Raw genomic sequence first — 5,845 nt, forward strand, 5'->3', positions numbered from 1 at the left:
ATCATTTTTAAATATAATTCTTTGTGAGGAAAAAGCAATTTCGAGATAATTTTCTGTTTAATTATAGTCCAAAGATTATTCATCATGACATAAGGATTAGTTTTTTTAAATTATGGACCATGAGGCTGCGTATTCATGCAATGTTTACATTTTTTTGGTAAAAGAATTCCATTAATCCTTTTGCAATGGCATGTTCTTCCCTAGGAATATTGTGGGCAATTTTTCTATCTAGAAGGTGTGATCACTGATGCTCGCTTGGTTCTGCAACATGCCTCTTCTTCAGAGCAAAACTGTTATAAAATAAACATACAGAGCTGAGGGAAAAGACATTAACCCCAGTGATCCTTTTCAAAACTATGTGCACAGAATCAACCCCTTACCTCTTTCTCCAGTGCTAAGCTTCAAGAAATCCAGTGAACAAAAAATAGTTTGAAACAGAATAGATCTGCACAAGGAGCTAAGTGGGAGGAAGAAGGGGCAAGAAGTAAAAATGAAAGTGAAACCTTTTGAGCAGAATATTCCTCAAGTCTTTATGTGTACAGCCTGAAGTTTCTTATATTGTTCTCTCTCTAGAGAAGAAAACCTATAATGGAAGTAGTCCGTAAAAGAGACCCAGTTTGAGAATATTTTAGTCAAGTTCCTCTACCTATGGGTAAGGCAGCCATGCATGCAAAATGAAAACACCGCAACAAAGAAATGCAAGGCCTCATGGCCTGAATGAAACTGGAAATGGATAATTATGAAATTATTGTGAGGTGAACTATCTATACAGTTCTAACAGTATAACCAAATCAGTAATTTTTGATATAACCATAAAATTATTATTCTAAAAATGAAACCTTTGTCTGGTTGTAAATATTATTTTACCAGAAAGAAGACATCTTTATGTAGAAAACCATGATCTAAATCTAGTCTAACTGACCAGTGATTTAAATAATTTAAATCATGCTTTAAATCAGTTTGGTTTAAATTAAATCCACCTTGGTTACAAATAATATAAAAGTCCTCAGTCCTGACTGAACTCAGGTGAGGTAGAATGAAACCACTGGTTAAATCCCAATTCAGGCATTTCTGTTACCGTTTTCCTTAAATTATTTTGTTGAACGACAGTATCTTTGAGGTCAGTGTTCCAGTAGAATATTCTTCCACTGGCTTCTGAATATCATGATTTTTTGTGTCAGATTCATATGCATTTATTCTTTCACACAGAGAAAGACCAGCTTATCTTAAGTTGGGAGAAAAGGGCATTGCTGACACATTGCTGACACAAGACAGAAAAGCTGATGTTTACATACTACATTGGTGTGAGGTCTGGTCTAAAGACCCATTGTTGTTGGTAAGAAAGTATTTTAGGGTAGGGGATTGTTTTAAGCAAGACTAACATGGCTAGCCCCCTGAATATTTGACTTTCTTCCAGGTAAATGAATTCATTATGACTTACTTCTAAGTGTATTATTTAAAGCATTTTAAGTTTATAAGTTAATGTGAAATCGTTTGCTCAGTGGCTGAGGAAAGGATGTGGCTGAGAAAGGATCTGAATCCACTGTACCATGCTGACTCTCTTCCAAAACCTGCTCATCTCCAAAACATGCTCACTTTTGATCCAAGCATCCTAAGACACTAAAGTAAACATGTGTAAGATTGTCTTCCATTGAAGCAATGAGAGGACAGCATTTCTTCACCATCTCCTTTAGAATTAAGCTCGTTGTTGTTTATGCTGCAAAGAGGCTGTAGAAGGATTCATTCTGCTTTTGAGATCTAGGCAATACCCACAGAAATTCTATCAGCAAGCAGACTTGTCAAGATATTTGCTGATGCCTAAAATGGTTTCTTCCCCTAGGCTTACAAGTGAGAGCAGTGGTGTCGCGCCAATGGTTGGGGGCGATGCCTTGGGCAGAGGCATGGTGGAGGCATGGCCAGGTCATGGCGGGGGCATTCCAGGCATGGTGGGCGCCACTGCAGCAGGGGCGCAGGGTGCATGTGTGCCACGGGCGCAGTTTCCCCTCACTCCGCTCCTGAGTGGGAGGGAGCTAGGAGAAGCACAGACTGTACCAAATGCTATACATAATTTATGCAGTCCACAAACTATACTAGGCCTGGGCTAAAATAGGGAGAAATAGTCAAGGAGATTAACGCCAGTCTTTTGTTCACTGTGTTAGAATCTCCTTTAATCCTTATCAGATGAGCCAGCAATCCTGCCTTCCTCTGCAGGGATATATTCACCACTTCTAGACACAAGAAGCAGAAGATGATTCAGAGGCATCAGTCAACCCAAGGAGTGAGGTGCACTGTGTAGTCAAAGGTGTTCACAACCAGAATCAACAGGCTGTTGTGGGTTTTCTGTGTTGTGTGGGCATTGTGGTTTTAGAAAATCTGCAACAGAACAATGTGTAACAGCCAAATGAGATGCACTGTTTATTTAGGTTTTGACATTAGCCACACACTATAGGATACTGTGTTCTTACCGACCATCACATTCCAGGATTTAGCTGCTGCTGTATAAACAGGCCTATGACGTAGCAACAGGTAAAGCAACACAACCTGCTTCCTTTCAATAAGCTCCTTAGGATAATAACTGGCTATAATTAGTGGAGCAGCCTTCAGTTTGGGGGCAGTAAAAGAGTTCTCTTAGCATGGTGCAAACTGGAAGGACCTCCCAAAATGGGAGGGAGTGGGTAACAGGGACCTAGACAAGAACTGGAAAACACAACAAACCAACATATTGTCGAAAACTTTCATGGCCGGATTCAACTGGTTGTTGTGTGGCCGTGGTCTGGTAGATCTTGTTCCTAATGTTTCGCCTGCATCTGTGGCTGGCATCTTCAGAGGTGTATCACAGAGAGAGGTCTGTTACACACTGTGTCCAGTGAGAAGGGAATATTTTTAGTGGGGTATATATTTCCATGTCCCAGGGTGGGGAACCAATCAGTAAATGTTTGGGTGGAATTTGCTATGCAAAGGTGTGGTTGACTATATTGTATTGCGGGTGAGGTTTCTCAGTCCAGGGAGTGATTCACATTTGCATTCCCTGCAGCAGCAACAGTCTTAGTGAATGCAAACCCTATGTCTGGGTGGAGTCCATTACTCAAGAACCCAGCATGCCCTTGGGCTTTGATTCTGGTGTTTTTAATTACTGGTAGCCAAGTTTTGTTAATTCTCAGAGTCTCTTCCTTCTTGTTGAAGTTTTCTTGGTGTTTATGGATTTCAGTGGCCTTCTTGCATATTCTGACATAGTAACCTTCCAAGTTGTCCAGAATTTCAGTGTTTTCAAATAGAGTGTTATGTCCAGTTTTGTTTAAAGCATGTTCTGCTACTGCAGATGTTCCTCTCCCCTCAACCCCAAACACCTGATGCATCATTGAGAGTTTAGTTTTAAAAAAGTCTATGCTCAGCTGTAGCATAAATGTATTTCCTCTGGAAGAGACTGAATGAAGAGAGACAGAAAAGAATTATTTTTAGAGAGCTAACAGGAAGCAGACACAAGAAACACAGGCTTGCATTAATTAGAATGGGGAGAGAACAAGAAAGATTAGTTTGAGATGGTGAACATAAGAGCCCTGCTGGATCAGATCAGTAGTCCATTCTAGTCCAGCATCATGTCTTACAGAGTGGTCAACCAGTTCCTTTGGAGGACCATCGACAGGGTGTAGAGGTTGAGACCATTTCCTAATGTTGCCTTCTGGCACTCACATTCAGAGTTTGACTGCCTCTGAATATGTAGGTTTTCTTTAGTTGCCATGGGTAGTAGCCACTAACATACCTCTTCTCCATGAAGCTATCTAATCCCCTTTTAAAGCTGTCTACACCTGTGGCCATCACTACATCCTCTGGCAGTGAATTCCATATTTTAATCACTTTTGTGAAGATAGTTTCCTTTTGTCCATCTTGAATCTACTGTCTATCAGCTTCACTGGATGCCCTTGAGTTCTAGTATTTTGGGAGTGGGAAAAATAATCTCTTTGAAACTTTCTCCATGTCATGCATAATTTTATAAACTCCTGTCATGTCCCCCTCTTAGTCATCTCTTTTTTGAAGCAAAAGTCTCACCCTTTCAGTCCTTTTTGAAATGAAAAGCCTTCAGCCTTTTCTCACAGAGAGGGATACACCATTGATCCATAGAGGGATATTGCCATATTGGCCATCATACCCAGTTCTCCAGATTAGATTCCACCTGCTCTTAATCACTATACCACAGTGGCAAAGGTACAAACACAAGGACCGGCCTTTCATTTCCTCATAATTCCCACTGAGTTCAGTCAAACCTCCTCTTCAGTATAGTTAGGCCTGAAGCTAGTATGTACAAACAGCCACTTACTGGAACCAAATGAAGAGCAAAAATGGTGAGCAAGCCTTAAGGGCCCCCAGAATGACGCTATGTGTTCAGTGCCAAGACCCCAAAAAGCGGAGGAAGCAGGACGAAGTGCAAAAGATGTTTCAGGTGAATCAGAGAAACCCAGAACTACACTTTGGATCTGTAAGACAAAGCACTGAGGAGTTTAATTAGCTGGAGCTGGATGTAGAACAGACTTCAAACTGAGAACAAAAGCCCCCAGGTCAGACCTCTTAAGCACTACTTGGTAATGCAGGCTGCTGACAAGGGCAGAGCTGGGCCTTTCCCATTTTATCCCGGAACATTTATTTATTTTCTTCTCTCTTTTTCCTTTGTACTGAACACTCCAGCCCGATAGAGTTCTATAGAACTCAAAATCTTATTCACTATAGCTATATTTAGTTAATCCTAATGTAATTACCAAGCTGCAGTGTTCTTTCCCCTGTGAACCAGTATGGCCACCTGCAGTCTTTAATATGCACTAGTCCCTGCAATGAACATGAACACTCAGTGGTAGCCTCTCATTCCATTCTTGTCTGCTTTCGCTTTCCTTCTCCCACTCACTTTCCCCCTGGCACTCTTGTGCAACTGGGGCTATCAAAAAACCATGTTAATCCAGGAAGTGTATCATTTAATAAGACTTCGACTGGCTGATAAACACACTAAACCATTATTCGTCTCCTGAGAGTGCCACTGATATTTACAAAGTGATTGAGAACATTCTGTTCTTTAAAGCTGTGCTATTCAGAATGTTGCTACTGCCCACTCAGGGCAGCAGATGATGGCAACTTCTCATTTGAAACAAATGACTTAATTTTATGAAACACTTGGCCTCTTAGTATATAGTGTCACATTACTGATAACTGTCAGGCAAGACAGCCAAAAGATTTTCATGCAGGCAGCACCACCTAGTGCCCAGTGAGGATTCTAAAACTCTTGAATGAGGATTACACTAGGCCACATTCACAACAAAGATAACAATTTGGAATCCTAGATTCTCTAGAAAGTAAAGCAGGGAATGATAAACACCCAACAGGAGATAGTTGAACACCATCACGAAATAGAGAAAAACACCCTTATTCTAGAGCAGGGTGACCTTCCAAGCTTATCATAAAGCAGATCAGATCATTAAGGCAGAGCTTGAAACGAGCTGCCCTCATACAAATGTAAGGGCTTTCTATGGCTGTGATAGCAGCTACAGACAATGGAGGATCAGCACTGGTAAGCATCCAGGTTTTCCTTAGTTAACTGCATAGTAATGGGGAGTGGATTAATTTTCCTGAAATTCTATGATTTTGAAAAGATACAGCATTGATTCTTATTCTCTTTCAAAAGAAGAGTTTTCTTTGTAGTTTCTCTATCACTCGTGTGTAACTTTAGCTTTTGCAGGGTTTTAAAAAAATGTTACACATTCCAGAGTGCTGTAGCAAAAGGGGTAGGAAGATTTGGGAAGGCATTTACTGCCTCCTGGCATCACCAGAATGAAATGTTTTGCAACAACCTCCCTTCCAGGCC

Source organism: Sphaerodactylus townsendi, linkage group LG03 (assembly GCF_021028975.2).
Source record: "Sphaerodactylus townsendi isolate TG3544 linkage group LG03, MPM_Stown_v2.3, whole genome shotgun sequence".
Classification (NCBI taxonomy): Eukaryota; Metazoa; Chordata; class Lepidosauria; order Squamata; family Sphaerodactylidae; genus Sphaerodactylus; species Sphaerodactylus townsendi.